We start from the raw sequence: 20,338 nt of genomic DNA, 5'->3' as shown, positions 1-20,338 counted from the left end.
TGATGTTTCTGTGCCACATGCCTGTGTTATCCTCTTATATCATACTCTGAGAATCTTCTGTTGATCTGGATTAAGTAAGTGGAAGACAGTTTGTTATTTTTTTCTTATAATTGAGGTAAGCCCTGCATCTCAGTTGTCACCTAATCTTATAGTATCTGGCCTTTAATTACTCACTAACAGAATTGATAAATCTATATAGACTGATCTTTTATGAGGGTGTCATAAAAATCCTTGCAGATGTATTAAATGTTATTATTTATAATAATAATAATAATAATAATAATAATAATAATAATAATAGTCAAATATTATACTAAATGAGTCTACCATGACTTATTAATCTTTATCCTTGAGGACTAGAAAGTTTAATGAGAAGGAGAGTGGATAAAATTAAAGCAGAAATATGGCAAGGAGTTCTTTGTTGAAAGAAAATACAAGCAGTTTCAAGAACTCAGAAAACAGGAAGTGCGACTCAACAAGGTGAGGGACAGATAGTGGTCTTCCCAGACAAGGAGTGAGGAATCTATACTCTCTATTTCCTAGGATGTATAGATAGTGGAGAACTTGTATTTCATTTTGTACATCTTGAGGCCAAAAGTGAGTAGATGTGACCTTCTGACTTAGGTGAGTCTACATATTGAATATTCATCTTGAACAAAGTAAAGAAAATACATACCTGGGCCTAAAAAACTATATATAAAGTAAATATTGGTACTGTGAAATGATCCTTTTGTATGCTGTGAAGATGTGTTGCCTCATTGATTTAATAAAGTGCTAACTGGCCAATAGCTAGGTAGGAGAGCCAGATTGAGAGGACCTAGAAAGGAGAAGAGTGGAGTTGCCAGCCAGGTGCATAGGAAACAGGAGGTGTAAAAGATGAGGTAAAAAGCCATGAGCCTTGTGGCATCATATAAATTAATAAACAGGTTAATTTAAGTTGTAAGAGCTAGTTAGTAATAAGCCTAAGCTATCAACTGATCATTTATAATTAATAATAAATCTCCATGTCTTTTATTATATGTCATTGGACCCAGTGGTTCCAACAACAAAAAAACAACATTAAATATAATATTAATTAGCATATTACTTTTAAAGATCTGGCATATGCCAAGTTGTTATAAAAATCCCCCAAAGTAACTTAATTAGAGCATTTATGTATATAGAGTGAATCAGCACTATAAATCTGTTTTCTCATATTTCTTGTTATAATCTATTAGTCTGTCTCACCTAAAACAACAAAGGACAGGAATATGTCTTTATTCAATACCCACTGGTTGAAATGAAGCTCTTATCATATTCTCAAGAAAAGATTCAGTCAGACATACAATTCTATAGGTCGTGTTTTCCAGTCTTTATTTCAATCTGTAAATGGAGTTTGAAGTCTACAGGGGCCTAGGCAAAGAAGTTTCTGTAGCTAAGGATAGAAGGACCAACATTCCATTTAAATCATGATTTTATTCATAGGAGTTGACAAGCTCACTTGGAGAGTCCAGTCTTCATGTACACATAGAACAGCCCATGTAAACCTGCAACGTGAAAGAGTTGTGTGCTTTATAAGATCATCACTGAGAGTGAGTGCCCCATAAAAAGGCAAGAGATCATTTCAGACTAAGCAGTTAATAGTGACTGTGTAGAGGAAATGGAATTTAATAATGTTCTAAAAAACAAATCAAACTTATAAAAATGTAAAATGTGATACATTTCAAATTTGACAAGTGAGCAGAGCTGTGCAAGTTTGAATGTAGGGCTCATGGTATCTTTGCTATAAGAAGTCAAGAGAAATGTTTATTGACTTTAGCCAGTATGGACATTATTGTCAGTTTAATCTTATACAAATAGCTAAAGTTCCTGAGCTTCACTTACTGCAGTTTTAGAAGGAAAAATGCTCATCCATCTCTAAAGTTTTAACGTATCAGCTGAAAAAGCTCTGAGTTGAATATTCAGTTTCTCACCTCCTCTGTCTCTTCATTCTTACACAGTGTTCCAGTAACATTTATCAAAATTTGAGCTCTGCTTTCCAGAAAGAAGTGAAGCTTCACTTCTGCTCAGCTTCAGAGAACACAATGTTCTCTAACAATCACTCATAGTGACACAAATACCTTAAACCCATGGCTAGAGAAAGGAAACAGCCCCGAAGTGAACAGGGCACAGGTCAGCTGCACTGACCATTTCTCCCTGCCTCTTCCCCTGTTAGTCTGGCATTTTCAACATCCTCCTCTGTATTTTTTCAATGGGCCTACTTATTCCTAAGTAAAGCCCTTCCACACTTCAGGTGTACTTTGCTTTTTTGGATAATATAAAACCACTTCAATTAAGAATAAGTCATTATCAAAGGATTTCCCAATAAAGACAACAGAATTAGTAATACTACACTAGGAATGTGTGTGTGTGTGTGTGTGTGTGTGTGTGTGTGTGTGTCAGAGAGACAGAGAGAGAGAGAGAGAGAGAGAGAGAGAGAGAGAGAGAGAGAGAGAAGCGGTCTTCAGTGTGTCTGCATAATTTTGGCATGTCTGTGGGCCATTTGAACAACCAAAAAGTCTCCTTTAATTTGCTGTGCACAGCTGTGCTGGTATCTTTGTACAGTACCATGCGATATTGGCCCATGGGCATGTTTGTAGGTCATTGTCTTTACTGATGATAGTTGTGAGAGGCCAACCCCACTGTGTGTGGCACCACCCTAAGCAGATATTCCTTGGTTGTGTAAGATACCTCGCTCAGTATGAGAGGAAAAGCAAGCCAGTAAACAGCATTTCTCAGTGGTGTTTGCCTCAACTCTCTTGAGTTCTTGGCTTCCCTAGATGACAGGCTAAGCTCTAAGATAAAATACACCCTTTCTTCCCTGAGTTGCTTTTGCTCAGTATTTAATCACATCAATGAGAAGCAAATTAAGCAAGTGAAGGACATAAAATGTGAAGTATAGCAGCAGTCTCACAGCATCTAAGGCAAGGAACTACTGTCTTGTGTATCACTAAGCTCTGAATCTCTTACGTGTATAACCATGTTTAATCCGTAAGGAAACTCTGAAAACCAATTTATATAATGACCAGTGAAAATAAACAGAACTCCACAGTGCAAATAGCTTACTTAATCTTACAGATTCTTGTGATAGCAGACCACTTAATTTCCTTTTGAACAACCAGAGAGACCAGTTTTGTTTGCTATGTGCAGAGATGCCCTTATTTTGTGCAATACCAGGTAATATTTGGATATATGAAAAACTGAATGTTAATATTTGATTAGTTGAAGTTTCCATTCAGAGTTTGTTTAAATCAACAGAGGTTTTATTCTTGTTACTCCTTTACCTAATACAAATATGCCACATTTCTGATAAGCTCTCCATCACTCATTTGAGACTTTTGGTGATATTCCTTCTTTTGTGTACTAGGACATTATAGGAAGAATGGCCTTCACCTTTACCAACTCATTCCTAAGGATTCTTTTATAAGAAACATTATGTTGTGATTTGTTAAAATTAGTTAGGAAATGGTGTAATTACTTTTATGGGAATATCTGGCTTCTGCTCCCCTCATCTAGATAAAGCCCTTCATTTTTGACACCAGAGCCTGCTATAGTTCAGGCCATGTGACTAAGCACTTTTTGATGTGTTGTGCATATTAACATTCTTGAGGAATAGATACATTATCCTATGCAATGAGAAGAACAAGTATTCCCAAGTATTAAGGCCTAATAGTGAAGCTAGAGAGCTGGCTTGGCCATTAAAGGCTGGGCCTACAACCAAGAAGGCAAGACCTGACAGCATGGAAAGTTCCTCATTTAGTCCCTTTTAGCTTTGTGAAATGAGGGTTGATTTATGTATCAACTTGGCTCAGTCAAGGTACCCAGTAATTGTCAAGCACCAGTCCAGATGCTTCTCTGGAGGTCCTTTTTAGATGTAACTAAAACTTAAATCAGTGTGTTGTAAGTAAAGTAGATTATCTTCCATAATGGAGTGAACCTCAGAAATCTGAAGAATGTGCCAGTGAGAAAGAATGTGGTTTCTGATGCTCTGCTCTGGATTGAGTAGAGGGTGAAGACATGACATCATCTCCACATGGACCTCAGTCAGCCTGTGTTAAAACACTGGGATTTGTCATGTTCAAAACCCATGAACCAACTCCTGGAAATCATAATTTCTTGTTAGAAGAATGATAGATAGATGATAGGTAGATGATAGATAGAAGATAGGTGACACACATGAAGAAGAATGTCAGAAAATAGATGACAAAATAAAAATAGATACATAGATGAAAGATGATTTAAAAATAAAGTTCCCATTGCTTCTGCTTTCCCTCTCAGGAACAACTCTTTAGGCAGTGTTTGATCAAACTTTATCCAGTCTTTTTGTGTTAGCCTTTGAATAGAAGCAGTATGTATTCATTGAATGATTTACCCTTATTTTCTGGCTTCATATGTCTGGACTCCTGGGGGCAGGGGCAGAAATCTGTTACTGTCCCAATGTGTAATGTGTACTGTGGGACACATTGTTTTTTCTATCATACTGTTTTAGAAATGAGGAGCACATCTTCAACTCGCATAACCCTGAGTACTTATAATAAGGCTTGATTTGGTTATTTTGAAATAGGAAACAGATAATAAGATGAATGAACCAAAGGTCACAAAGTAGTTAATACTGTTAGGAGTTAGGGTTTGGTTCCACTCAACCATCCTAATTTGCACACATATTTAATTATAAGGTCATGGATTTTTTTCCATTTTTTCAATCATTCTTCTCTCATGTATTACATCCCAACTGCAAGTTCCCTTGTCTTATCTCCTCCCAGGTCCCTCCCCTCTCCCCCAGATCCACTCCTCCTCTGTTTGCTTTCAGATAAGTGCAGGCCTCCCAGGGTTATCAACCAAACACGACATATGTTGCAATGAGCCTAGGCACATCCCTTTATATTGAGGCTGGACAAGGCAACCCAGTAGGAGGGAAAGAGTCCCAAAAGCAGGCCAAAGAGTGACAGACAGCCCTTGCTCCCACTGTTAGGTGTCCCACAAGAACACCCAACTGCATAATCATAACACATATTCAGGGGACACAGGTCAGACCCATACAGGCTCCCAGATTGTTGGTTCAATCTCCGTGTGCCCCTATGAGCCCTGGTTAATTGATTCTGTTGGCCATTTTTTTTGTGGTTTACTGAACACCTCTGGCTTCTACAATCCTTCCCCTCTTTTGCAGGATTCCCTGACCTCAGCCTAATGTTTGGCTGTGGGTCTCTGCATCTGCTCCCATCAGTTGCTAGATGAAGCCTCTCTGGTAAACACCATGCTATCCTATACAAGAGTATCACAGTATCATTTGGAAACACATTTCATTGACTTCACACCCCTGCCGAGGACCTTTTTGATTCTATTCTAGATCTCTGGCTAATCAGACCCTGGTTCCTGGCTCTCCAGACAGTGTCAATCAAACGTGGGCTCCCTTTTGTGGTGTGGGTCTCAGGCTGGACTAGTCCCTGGTTGCACACTCCCACTTGTTCTGTCCCACCTTTACTCCAGCCCCTCTTGCAGGTAGGACAAATTGTAGGTGGAAGGCTTTTATGGCTGTGTTGGTGTCCCAGTCCCTCCACTGGAAGCCTTGCCTGGTTACAGAAGATAGCCAGTTCAGACTCTGTATCCTCCATTGCCAGTAGTTTTCACTCCTACAGATTCCTGGGTGTTCCCATTGCACTAGGTTTCTGCCACATTCATGATATGCCCCTCAGTTCCTTACATCTCTCAGAGTACTCTGTCCCTACACGCCCCCACCTGTTCCCTCCTGTTCCCATCCCACCCTCCCCCAGTCCACCCACAAAATCTGTTCCATTTCCCCTTCTTGGTGATATCCATTCATCACACCTTGTTCCTTCCTTGCTACTTAGCCTCTCTGGAGCTGAGGATTGTAGCATGGATATTTTTTACTCTACAGCTAATATCCAATTATGAGTGACTATCTAGCATGTTGAGGGTCTGAGTTACTGCACTCTGGATGACTTTTTCTAGTTACATCCATTCCTTGAGAATTTCATGATGTTATTACTTTTAACAGGAAAGTGATTTGAAAAATGGATAATGAAAATGAATAATATCCATGAACATTTACACAATGTTCTTGGATATTATTTATAGTTGATGTATTCCTGTGCTAAGATCACCTCATCTCAAACTTCTATCTAGCATTCTCTTTCAGCAGGTCCCTCCTCAGCTAACAGTATTTTTTTTAAATAATTCAATCTAAACTGTTTCTAATTGAATCCCTCTTTCTTCTTCTCAGACATTTATCACTGTGGGCCATGTCTTCACAGGTTCTTCAGAGCAGTGTCTCACAAACAGGAAGGGTTGTAGTTGCTTCCCACTTATCTGTCTCTGCATGTGGTGCTCACCTTTTATCTGTTGTGATGTAAAGATCTGAAAGGAAAAAAAAAACTCCACGGATGTGATTCTCCCTCTTCATGGCAATATCTCATCTCCCTCTACAGCTGCTGTCCTCAGTCCTGCCTCCTGTTGCTGTAGATATTTCTCTGTATGCTGTGAATGTGTTGCTCTGATTGGTTGATAAATAAAATGCTTATTGGCCAGTAGCAAGGCAGGAAATATAGGTGGGATATAGCAAACAAGATGAATTGTGTGAAGGCTGGAAGGCTGAGCGGAGAAATGAGCCCACTATCCAGGGAGCAGCATGTAATGGCACACAGGTGAAGTCATAGAACACATGGCAACACATAGATTGACAGAAATTGGCTGAATTTAAGTGTAAGAGCTAGTCAGTTGTTAGCCTAAGCTAATGGCTCATCAGCTTTAATTAATATAAGCCTCTGTGTGTTTACTTGGGTCTGAGTGGCTGGGGGAGCCGGGAGGACACAGAAAAACTCCAGCTACATCCTGTCATGGACTGAATATGAGGAAACACAGCAGGAAGAGGCATTTTCACAGTACTAGAGTGAATTACACAATTTAGGCCATTAGTCACAAAACAGTAAGTTCTGTTTCCTATCGTTTCTGTTAAAGAGCTCCTCCTGGCATTGCTCAGATGTAGAAAAGGAAGCACTGGAAAAATGAATGTAAGTCAAAATTCACTAAAGGGGAGTCCCCTTAAGCCTGACAGTCAGACAAAAAACTAGCTTCGGGGCTTCCCCTTAGCCCCGAGAAAGAAAAGGGGAATGTCCAAAAGGAAGTACAGTTAACACCAGGGTTAAACCCTGCTGCGCCAAAATTCACTGTCCATAACCTGCCTAGAGCTACTCCAGAGAGTGCTGATTAGATATATTATGTCCTCAGGACTTGCTCCTGGCCTATGGGATGGGGTAACAGTCATAGATACAAAAATTACAGGGACCCTACCACCACAAATGGTAGGACTGATTTTGGGGAGAAGCTCTAATACTGCTACCAACTTTGAAGTCCTCCCTGGAGTGCTAGATGCAGATACCTTAGGCACCATAAAAGTGCTGGTCAGGCCCTTGAAAGAAACCATTCAGTTACACAAGGGACAGAGAATCGCACAGGTTGTTCTACTCCCCTACATAAAAATGCCTAACCCCTATTATGAAAAGCCATAGGGGGTCAGGACAGTTTAGCTCCACAGACTCCATAGAAGGAGTCAATTGGATGCAAGATTTAGGACAACGACCCTTTAAGACAATCACCCTGGATGGCAAGAGCTTCCAAGGACTCTTGGACACAGGTGCTGACAGAACCTGCATAGCAGGAAAGGATTGGCCTTCCTCTTGGCCAACACACAGAACAGGATCCTCCCTTATGGGATTAGGAATGGCTTCCGGAGTAATACAGAGTTCAAAGCTCTTAAAATGACAAACAGACAGTAAAGAAGGGTTTATACAACCTTATATGTTACCCTCTCTACCATTTACCCTATGGGAAAGAGACTTAAAGGAGTCACTTGATATGCATTTAATGACAGGAAGTTCTGAGCTGGAACATCATTTTACATAGGGGCCACTGCAAAGGATCTCTATGCAGACTCTATACAATAAAAGTCTGATCAGCCTGTATGGGTTAGTCAATGGCCCCTGACACACACAAAAAATACAGGCATTAGAACAGCTGGTATCAGAACAACTGGAAAAAAGGCATATAGAAAAATCTAATAGCCCATAAAATACTCCTGTATTTGTCATAAAAAAAAATCCAAAAAATAGAGACTACTACAAGATTTAAGAACAATAAATGCTACAATGGAAGATATGGGGGCCCTACAACCAGGACTCCCATCCCCTGTGGCCATACCGAAGGACTGGCACATTATAGTCATTGATTTACAAGACTGCTTTTTTACAATAAGATTACAGCCTCAGGATTGCCCTAGATTTGCCTTTAACATACCCTCAGTTAATTTTAAGAGACCCTATAGACGATTTCATTAGAAAGTATTACCCCAGGGAATGAAGAACAGTCCTTCATTATGTCAAAAATTTGTGGATATGGCCCTTTTACCAAAAAAAAAAAACTTTTCCCTCTGCATATATCATTCATTATATAGATGATATATTATTGACTCATAAAAATAAAGATACAACAAAAAAAATTCTCAAAGAGACAATTAATAGTTTAACAGCTTATGGCCTTGTCATAGCTCCAAAAAAAATTCAAAAAAATAGGCCACTTAATTATCTGGGACAATGGATAGGGCATAATTATATAACAACCCAGAAGGCATCTATCAAAATAGATAAATTAAAAACCCTCAATGATTTTCAAAAATTGTTAAAAAATATAAATTTGATAAAAAAATATTTAGACATCACAACAGGACAATTAAGCCCCCTATATCAAATATTACATGGAAAAGCTCACCCAAGGTCAATAAAACACTTAACTCCTGAAGCCTTACAGGTTTTAAAACATATAAAACAAACTTTAGAAAAAACTAAAATACATCAAATAGACTATTTGGCTCCATGATATTTAATTATTTTTGCCACAGATTATACTCCAACAACTTGCCTATGACAAAAAGATGTATTGGAATGGCTACACCTACCACACACACATAAGATCCAAGTGTGTGATTTCACCACTCTGGCTTTATTGTAAGAAAAACAAACCACTCATATCTGTCTTGCTAGAAGTCAGACTGTTTTCCTGAAAGACAATTAACACATTGTGCCTTGCTCATGAAATACAGATTTTTTTTCAGGTATGAAAGTTTCAACACCAGGACACAAAGCAGTGATCTTTCTGGGAGAAGGATATATAATGAAGGATGTGTTCTTAGATGTTGGGGAAGATTGTCTGTCCTAGTAAAAATGGAAAGGCATATGAAAAGAAGTCCATTTAGTTCTCTTCTAGCTCCCAGTGTGGAATGCTGTCCTCTCAACCTCTAATGCCTAGAGATGTGTCTGCAATATCAAGACCCTAAGGAGAGAAACTGCAAACTGTTTTATTTCTAGATGTGGCTGATCTGCAGGAAGATATAATGTATTACATTGATGCCTAACATTCTTAAGTGACGGTATGAGTTTTAAGAATTTCTATTCAATGATACAGCCTCTCCTACTTCTAAGACCTATTGTAGTTGAAAATATTGTTCCTTTCAGCAAAACCCCCTTGCTGATAATTGTGGAACCCAGTGCCCCTCTTTGTTCCTTGGAAGAGCTAAGACACTGGCTGGTGGACTGATGGCAATAAAGAGCTGAATCAGAGGAAGTGAAGATTGGAAGGGCAAAAGGAAAAGGAGTGCAGGTGGCTAAGGTCAGAGAGTCCTTCTAACTCACATAAATCTCAAATTTTTAAGCAAAAGGAAAGTAGCACCATCTAAAGACCAAGGGGTGCTCTAGAGCCTAACAATAAACATCTCCCCAGATCTCAGAGAAGATTCTGGAAGAGGAGCCAATGACACAGTGAGGGTCAATCAAGAAAACTAAGCAAACTCCTTGCAAAGGCCAAGGAACTTGAAGCTGATGCATTTGGAGTAAATCTTCCATCAAAGCAGACTTTATGAGAACTATGTGGAGTCATTGTTAAATGCCAGTGTCCTTTCTGTTCTCCTTTGCTGAAAGGAACAATATTTACAACTACAATAGGTCTTAAAAGTGGGAGAGGCTGTATCATTGAATAGAAATTCTTAAAACTCTTACCATCACTTAAGTATGTTAGGCATCAATGTAATACACTATATTTTCCTGCAGATCAGTCACATCTAGAAATAAAACAGTTTGCTGTTTCTCTCCTTAGGGTCTTAATATCTCAGGTTATAATTATACACAGATTCCTGTTGGAAACAAGGCTCATTGACCTCTGATGTTTCCAAATATAAGAGCTCTTGATTGTTCTTGAAACACATCAGCCAAACTGTCATTCTTTCCCAGTAACTGGCATGACAAGAGTATGTATAGGACATGCCAGTGTGCTGTACAGTGGGGTCTGCACATCTGTATCCCTCAGCAAGGCACATGGAAACTAATTTTAACTTTTGTCATATTGAGAGGTTATTAGGACATAAAAGTCGATAAAGCTGTGAACCATGTTACCCTAACAGGAAAACTTGAGGGAGTCCTTTTCTATTCTACTCTCTACACAGAGATGATGCTATGCACAAGGAAAGGCCAGCCCCAGACTCCAAAATAATGAGCAATGAATTTCTCTTCTTTATAAATTGCTTAGTATAAGGCATTTTCTTACAGCAGCCCAAAATAGCTAAGACACTGTACTTCATACAATCAAATCAAATCAAATAGCCTTTCCTGAGAGTCCCAATGAACGTGAAATGGCTCTTTTAAACGTCCTTCAGGAATCATGATGCTACGGCACACAGATATTTTTTCTAAATCCACAGACATAAAGCAAAGAACCTTCTTCCCCTTAAGCTTACTTATCTCTTTGTAGCTGATCTGACATATCCAGATGCATTAGTCATTTCTCTAACACAGTATGAAATAATCATCCGTCATTCTTCCTCCAGAACACTGTCATCAATAAGATTTGGTTGGCCTTTCCATGAAGAGTAGAGAAACATTCTCAGAAAGGAGTTATTATTTCTTTCTACACCTTTTTTCAAGATCTCCTGGGATCCGAATACATATGTTAACTGATGCTTCAATTGGCTTATGAGCAGAATCATCAGAGAGAGTCCCAGCAAATGTAAACTGAACATTTACTCAGAGGTTATCAGGCAGTTCTCAGAGTCTGGAGGGATAAAGAACCAGTCAGGGCTTAGTGCAGCAGCAAGGCAATGCTCGGGTTCTAGAACAGCCCCACTCTGGAGTAACTTTCATTCCTATTGACACCATGCATGGGCTTTTGCACTCACTTCCCCTGGTGACATCAGGCCAGGCTGGCTGGCTTTATTGTGACCACCACTCTTGCTTCTGGTAGATTAGTGTGGCTGCTCAAGACATCAGACATTGCGGAAAGAATCTGGATAGAGCTCAAGTCTTCTCGTCAATGGCTTATTACTCAGAATCATGGGTGGATTCCTGTGAAAAGGGGGCCTGGTTCTCAGAAATCAGACTCTGTTCTCAATGGAATTCAAGCTTTGGCCAGAGACAATAGGGAAAAAATAGAAACAAATTCTCAAACCTTCGACTATGTCTTTGGTGTTTCTTACTAAGAAACCATTAGAGGTCTCACCTAACCAGACTTCTCAATGTCCTCACATGCTGCAAATTCAAAGAAGTCAGGGCTTCTTAATCTAGTTTCTTCTCTCTCAAAGCTCTACACGATGGTCAAAGGCATGCATATTCCACATAGACTTGGGGATGGTATCAGTAGCAAAAATGGTTTGAGAACATGTGATGTGTGTCTACTTCTTGGTGTGTGTGTGTGTGTGTGTGTGTGTGTGTGTGTGTGTGCAAATCAATGTGGACATTTTAAAATCCCAGGAGTTCTACAATTGGAAGATATCTGTTGCTGGGTTTATAACCTGAAAATACCCAGGAAGACTTTCATTTTGATCTCTCATAGTGTGTTATTATCAGCATCAGCTTTTCTTCTTCTATTTTTAAATCTGAATTCCAGCAATGATTATAAATCAGCATTGATTTATTAACAGACTTTTCTCAGAAATGAAAATGAACATTATCACATTAAAATGTCATGAATAATTTAAAAAATATTAAAATGGAGGAAAAGCAGTAATTTTAGATAAAAGGAAATTCAGTCTGTATTTATCCCCTATATGATACAGGGACAACATAGAGGATAGGAATTGATGATTTGAAGTTTGTTCATTACTTTCAAGACAGTAGGAAAATAGGCAAATTGTCATTACCAGAAGATATTTGTTTCAATTCTCATTTGTTATGGTATTTTGGGTGGCTTTTAGTTTCAGTGGTTTCAGTATAATGGTTTTTGATCCATGAGACACTGTAGTCTAAGAATGACTGACAGAGCATATTCAGAGAGCCTTGAACCTTGGACACAAGCCCGTCTTGCTGTGGTACATCTGCAGCTGGCACTGTTCAGGGTCAGTGGGTGGTTGTTCTGATCTGGATTCTCAAGGACTCCTGCTGCCTGGGACAGACACCTGAATGTATGTCAGTGGCAGACTCCCAAGGCATAGGACTCTGTAACTACACAATTCAGAGAGGCAGGATGCAGTAATAGGTACTGTGGAATGTCTGAATGTCACTTACGTCAATCAATATCTGCCCCTGTCACCTGCCAGGGTCTGTGATGCACAAAGCTGACTGTGCAGGAACCAACATTAGATGAATAAATGCTTCAGAATTATGCAGAGTTACAATGCACTTTTTAGTTCCTTGGTCTTTGGCTTAAATCTTATTTCAGGAAAATCTGGAGAAATATGAACTAGGTAGAAAGACTTGTGCTGCAGCTGAGAGTATGGCCACTATAGAGAGCTGCTGTTTCATGTGCTAAAATATGACTAGGAATGTTCCAGTCCCTGCGTGCTAATTCACTTATTCCTCATGACAGTATTATGAGATGAATTAATGGCTCTGGCTCACAATTAAAAGGACAAGAGAAGCTAAGTGATTATCCAACACTGTAGCAAAGTGGTAGTTTTGGTCACAGTTTCCTCTTGTCCCTAAACACTGTGCTTCCTGGTAAAGCATGATTAATCTCCCCTTCCTGCCAGAGGGAGATCTCATATCCTAAATTTCTTCTGTGGCCTTTATTGGAGTTTGGAAGCAACATCTTCCAAATAAATACCTTAGATTGTCACAAGGGGGCAGCCTTAGAACTCTGAGGAAAGATACCCCTCAATTGGCCATTTGGAGGAAATTCAGGCTATCACACTCCCCTCAGCCCCAGGAATGCCAAAGCCACAGGAATGCCAAACCCAGAGCCACCAAGGACACTATACCTGGAATCATGTTTAGAATGTAAACTCGAGTTGCTCCACATACACCACATTAAAACTCAGCTTTGGACCATGAGATCTCCTTATATCCTCTGGAATCATAAATTTTAAAACAAATACTCATTTTCTTCAGCTCAAGAACATTAGGTTTTTTTTTATTTCTCTGTACACTGACAGAGATTATCATTTTTAGCTGAGAGTCCTGACCTATGAGTGAAACATAAAATCCATTGTGAGCTTGCATAAGTAATACAGAAGAGAACACCAAGTGCATTGCAATTGTTAGAGACAAAGTTTCTCTGTAAAGGTGGTTAGTTAATAATGTGAAGTGTTCGTTGTGCTACAAGGAATGGTCAAGCACCCTTAAATGCGTTAGAGCTGCTACGAAAGAATCACCAAGTGAGTCACCATGGCAATGCCTGAGCTAAGAGGAACTGGGAAATGAAAGGGGAGTAGTTAAACCACCACCTTCAACAGGTAGAGTGCAGAGAAAGAGGCCTTGCCATGCAATCATTTACTGCTCGGTGGGAGGAGAAACAAAACCCTGTGCCTTCTGTACTCGGAAAATTCTTTAAGTGTCTGGAAGAAGGTCAATAGCTTTCTGAGTTTAACAGAAAATTTATTCCTACACTACTATGATTTGATATTACTAAATGTACTCATGATGAAAAAAGAAATCTACTAACTAGGAAGCATTTTCCTGCTGGCAACCTCTGCTAGAACATATATCAGTCATTAAGATGGAATACTTTGCTGGGTGGTGGTGGCACACGCCTTTAGTCCCAGCACTCGGAAGGCAGAGCCAGGCAGATCCCTGTGAGTTACAGGCCAGCCTGGGCTACCAATGAGTTCCAGGAAAGGCACAAAGATACATAGAGAAACCCTGTCTCAAAAAAAAAAAAAAAGATGGAATACTTCCACCACAAGGAGCAATGGGTGGGCTCCTTCTCACACTCTGTTACCTTTGCTTGGTTTAAGAAATTCTACTGCTAGGAGAGAATTACAAGTTGAGCAAAAGATAATGAAAGTTCTGAGTGGGGATGAGCTCAGCTGTTGAGTAGTGGCCTGGACTGTGCGAGGCGCAGCACTCAATAATCTGCTCTACAGTAATCTGCTCTACAGTAACAGGAGCATGATGGTGATGTCATCTCTGAGAGGTCAGGCTTATTCAGAGCTTCGTCCTCTTGAGAAGGGAGGTTCTGCTCAGAATCTTTGTCTCCCACTCTAATCTCTGTCACTGTTAGACTTGGGACTCTGCACACTAAATCCTGCAAGATAAGAGGCCTGAAGCAAGTGTGACTGCTTTTGAGGAAGAGATTAACAGGGTGGAGAGAAACTGTTTTCAAGCTGATGTACATTTCAATAAAAGTCACAAGAAAACAAGGAACAGCTGTAGAGAAATCACACAAATTAGCTCACCGTCATCTAGGATTTGGTGGTATCCTCTAGAGATGGAATAAAATTGCCTGTACCCACTGGACAGATGGTCTCAGATTAGTATGCACAGATGAAGTCATCACATCACAGACAAGTCAACTGCAGAGTCCTGAGTATGTTTCTCTTCCCATGTGTGAGGCCAATGACATTCAACCTACATGTCATTCTAATCCCAGATTGTTGCATGGAAGGGAATACCTTTTCTTTTTCTATAAAATGTAAGTCTGAGGGAAGTTGACGACAGTAATTTGTGTGTGTGTGTGTGTGTGTGTGTGTGTGTGTGTGTATACATATGTGTGTATGTGCGTAAGCACCCGTGCTTACTTACCTGGCTCCAAGGTCACCTCATATGGCCACAAGGAATGAAATCAGCCTTGGGTTGGAGGAGCCACAGTACACCTGAGGCTGTGACAATTTTATTGACAGCAATCAGATATTTTATACTTTGGTCAGAGACAGAATATAATGGCAATTCTCAGGATACAGTGAAGTTTGCAAGTCATACAGCTTACATAGATTATTGTCTAAGACCTATTGTCCTGTCAAGTCTTCATGCTTCTTTGATGACTAAGGGAAGATACGGAGAAACACAAACTGTTCTGAATTATTCACTGCCTGAGGGAGTGCATCAGTTTCTCAAGAACTGAAACGCACATTGTGCCCTAAGAGCTATGGACTCTAACTTGAAAAACCTGACACATGCCTCTCAAGGCAGCTAGGCCATGCCCACACTTCATGGTTCCCCACATACAAATAACATACATACATATATACATATACTTATATATGCAGGGAACCATGGAGTTGGTATATATATGTATATGTGCGTATGTATATGTATGTGTGTATATATGTACATATGTATATATGAATGTTATTTGTATGGGATTAAGTAAGACGTATCCAAATTACTTGACACAAAGCTAGAAAACAACCTTTCAACTTACCATAGCTGAAAATATCACTTATCATTTATTTGTTCATTCATTCACTCACTCATTTATTAGTTAGACACCAAGGAGCTGGGAAAGCAAATGTACTCACTCTTTCCTTCAGTCCCTGGGAATCTCTTTGCTCTAACCCAAGATGAAACTGATATAAATCTACACACCAGGGCAGAGCAGAGCAGAGCAGTCACAGTAGAGATAGATTAAGATATAAGCAGAGCACACCTGGCATGCATCCACACACTGGTAATTACCCCTAACCAAATTGACACCCTACTCATGCCCAGGGAAGATGCAGAATTGCTTCCTAGGATGGAGGAGTGTTCTCCCAACACGAAGGACAGAGTCAGTGAAGAGGTGCTCTGTTTGGACTCTAGACTCAGAGTAATCAGTACAAACCAAAGCAACAGTGAGCCAAGTAGAGTTGGCAAAAATTACAAAAACCTGGAGCCTAGCTAAGCTAATTTTAGAATGTTAATGCTTGGTAAGAGAGCATCAGCTGAGCTGATAAAATAACAATCTAACAGTCACTTTTTGTAGGAATGTGCTTACAGCAATAGGCACAGGAGCACTGAGCTGGACGGCTGAAGTGTAGTACCCTGTGAAAGAGGGGCTGCAAGCCTCTACAAAGCCAGTCATTTTAGGAGCAGTCTTCGTTGTCGAGGCTGCCTTGTTGACTACAAGCAGCTTGCTGGTGGGTAGTGGTGGAGACAATGTTTACATCATGGAGAACCACTGAACTAAACTGTCACTCTAGACTTTCACTGGAGTCCATGCTTTTTTTATATATCAGTTTTTAAATGCAGTTGGGTGAATCCCTTGCCAGTAACACTTGGATAATCGACAGTGATTCTATCTGAGCAGCAATTACATTGAATAATGTTCAAGAGTCTTAGTCTAGTTATTACCTGAAAGTATTATTATTATGTAAGTATCCCATTAGATGTCTGTAATTCATGCAATTTTTGTAATACACATCATATGTATTCAACTATAGAAATGTGCATGACTGGCATGAATGCATGTGTGTGTGTGTGTGTGTGTGTGTGTGTGTGTGTGTGTGTGTGTATTGTTGTATCATATATAGCAAGTAGCTTTATATTGCCACTGTAGTTTGGATGTTGTCAAGTAGATTATGAAAAAATGACATACCAGTTTACATGGAAATAACCATACCAACTTTCTATATATTTATTTTCCTATATTGCTCTCTATGACTTTATAACAGATGTCCACACTCTTGGTGGCATCACACTTCTTGTTTTCATCTTACATATCTATAGGTCAGAAGTCAAAGTGGGCTTCACTGAGCTGCAACCAGGATATCTATTTCCTTTCCTGATACAGTTTATAAAGGTCACTAATATATGTGCATATATACTAATGTACATATATATTAGTATATACATATTTGCTGTACTGATGATGTACTGATAGACCTCATATACCTCATGCATTCTAAATACTCTACTGTTCTCTCTCTGGGATTGATGTCTCTCCTTAATGGGATACTTAGAACAAATCACCTTTCATTACCCCAAAGACCCTCTTATTAAATTCATAAAAAAAGTTCCTCTTATATTTCCAAAGATATATGTTTCTCAACCCCTAGCAGAGGGTATTATGGTTTTTACAGATGGGTCAACAAATGGGAGGTCTACGATATACTCGGAAGAAAAAAAACCTTTAATAAAAATTGTAGCACAGACAACAGCTCAACAAGCGGAAATACATGCAGTTCTGCTTGCACTTAGACATTTTCCCCAGACCCTTAAACTTTATACAGACTCAAAATATATGGTTAATTTATTTCCCGCCATAAAAACAATGAGTTTAACAGGTTCTTCTACTATTAAGCCTCTGCTTAAGGAACTACAAGCTCTATTATGACAAAGGACAGAGAAACTTTTCATAGGACATATTAGGGGCCATACAGGATTACCAGGACCCCTGAGCCATGATAATCACATGGCTGACTTATTAACTAGAATTAATCTCCTTACAGTACAGGAGGCACAAGAAAGTCATGCTCTACATCATCAAAATGCTAATGCATTAAAACAAACTTTTCAGATAACTAGAGAACAAGCTAGACATATAGTTAAGGAATGCGCTCATTGCCCTCCACAAAATCAGAGTCTAAAAATGGGAGTTAATCCTAAGGGATTAAAGCCTCTTACATTATGGCAGATGGACGTAACCCATATTCCTTCCTTTGGAAAGATAAAATATATTCATATAACAATGGATACGTTTTCTCATTTTATCCACGCGTCTGCCAGATCAAAAATAAATAAAAACAATAAAAGATATGATTCAACATCTGGTACAATGTTTCATGATCATGGGGAAACCCATGCATATCAAAACTGACAATGGACCTGCCTACACCTCAAAACCTTTTGAGGTATTTTTAACACAATGGGGAATTAGTCACACGACAGGGATTCCCTATAACCCACAGGGGCAGGCCATCATAAAAAAAAAACAACTCATCAGACATTAAAATTACAAATAAAAAGATTACAAAATGCTAACTCATATATGTCCCCCATCATGTTTTAAGTCATTCTCTATTTATATTAAATCATTTAAACATAGACTCAAATAATAATTCCTCTGCTCTTAAACATTGGACAATAAAAGAAATGGCATCACCATTGACACGAGTTCTATGGAGAGACTTGCTTTCGGGATCCTAGAAAGGACCCGACCCTCTAATAACTTCGGGGCAAGGGTATGCTTATATCTTTCCACAGGATGCAAAATCACCCATATGGGTCCCAGACCGACTCATCAGGCCGGCACCACAGAAAACTACAAAAGCGAAAGGAGAAATTAGCGATGGCCCAGCTGACTCAGAAAATGAAGAAGCTGACCCTAAAGCCGCAGAAGCTTCCAACATGGATGGACCCAGCTGAAACATCTGACAAATGAAACAAAAACACTTGCCTCACAACAATGTTCTAACCCTCCTTTAGAAATGCTATTTGTAGCCATGTTGTCCTTGATTGCTGACCAGCCCTTCTACTTATTGGGCTTATGTTCCTCGTCCTCCCCTTCTACATGTAGCGGGGTGGTTGGATGATGAGACTTATAAGGTATTGAGCAATCAGACAGAAATCATCGGGGGGTTCCAAGATTCAGATGAAAGGGCAAGTGCTTCCTCATTTATAAACTTTACAGGAAGCTCAGATTCATTACCAATTTGCTTCGCCCTGCAAGGAGTAGCTCCTCCTGGGTGTCTCTCCACCAGCTACAGAACCTTTTTAACTGATGCCCCCAGCTCTACTGGTAAGAAAGGAGATCCTAGATGGATCTGGGAGACTCAACTACTTACTCTGGGACATCCCCCTATGAATGAAACTTTTAAGTCTGTCAATTTTATGCCTCTTGATTCCTGTATCACTAAATATTGGGATAAGAATCAATTTTGGGATGATGGTATTACCGCTTTTCCTACTTGGTTGCATTGTGGGTTTCCTCATGCAGCCTCCTCCTATAATCCTTTACTGTCTAAATTGCTTATTTGGGATTTTTCCGCCTCTTCTGGAGAGAAGAAATATGAAGATTATCTCTCAAAACATAAGGATAAGTTTAATAATTACACATTTATGGGCCATGGTGAAAAAAATCACTAGATGGTTTTCACCAGGGTATGTTGAGCCGATGTAGGTCGCTAGAACCCCCTCCGGAAACATGAAAAAACATCCAGACTTGTTTCGGCTTGTTGCTGCTTCAGGCCCAGTGTCTCAGAAAAGACCCAAAGAAACTACCTCATCTCCCATTGCGGTTAGAGCGTGTATTTCCTATCCTTTTGCTCTGCTGCTAGGCTCTGCTGCACATGTAAATATCTCTGCTCTTGGGTCTAACTCATATCATGTAACTTGCTTTGGATGCATATCACTAATTGTATTTCACCAAGGGAAAGACAAAGAATACAGATTATGATGATTGTGAAAAGACCACCTTTTATAATGATGCCCGTGCAATTACATAACATGACTTGGTATGATAATTCAGCATTACAGGTACTTAGACAGCTTCATGAATTAATAAGGCCGAGAATATTTGTTGCATCATTGATATTAGGGATAGCAGCATTAATATCTATTATTACTACCTTTGCCATTGCTACCACCACCCTGGTTCAAGAGATTCATACAGCTCAATTTGTGAATGATTTAAATAAGAATATTTCCTTTGCATTATCTGAACAAGCAATTATAGACAAGAAATTAGAGGCAAAGATTAATATATTAGAGAAAGTAGTGTTAGCCTTAGGACAAGATGTTGCCAATATTAAGAAACTTATGGAAACTAGATGTCATCAAGAATACAAGGCTATTTATGTGACTCCACTTCCTTACAATTCCTCTGAGAATTGGGATAAAGTTAAGCATCATTTGTTGGGCGTATGGAAGGATTCTTCCATTACTCATGATTTAGAAGCCATTCAAAAGGACATATCGGCCATGAGCCAAGCTCGTATACAAGCTGGCTCATTGAATGTCTTAGCACAAGGACTGCAAGAAGACCTTAAGGCCATGAATCACTTAGATTGGATTCAATATTTTATTTTCATAGGCATTCTTGCCTTAATTGTAGTTTAAGTTATCGTGATTTTCCCTTGTCTCTTCAGGACAATAACCAGATCTCTAGGCAATGTGCATGAGGACCTGTATGC

Source organism: Onychomys torridus, chromosome 1 (genome assembly GCF_903995425.1).
Source record: "Onychomys torridus chromosome 1, mOncTor1.1, whole genome shotgun sequence".
Lineage (NCBI taxonomy): Eukaryota > Metazoa > Chordata > Mammalia > Rodentia > Cricetidae > Onychomys > Onychomys torridus.
The sequence above is the reverse complement of the archived record's forward strand: the minus strand, read 5'-3'. Positions refer to the sequence as shown.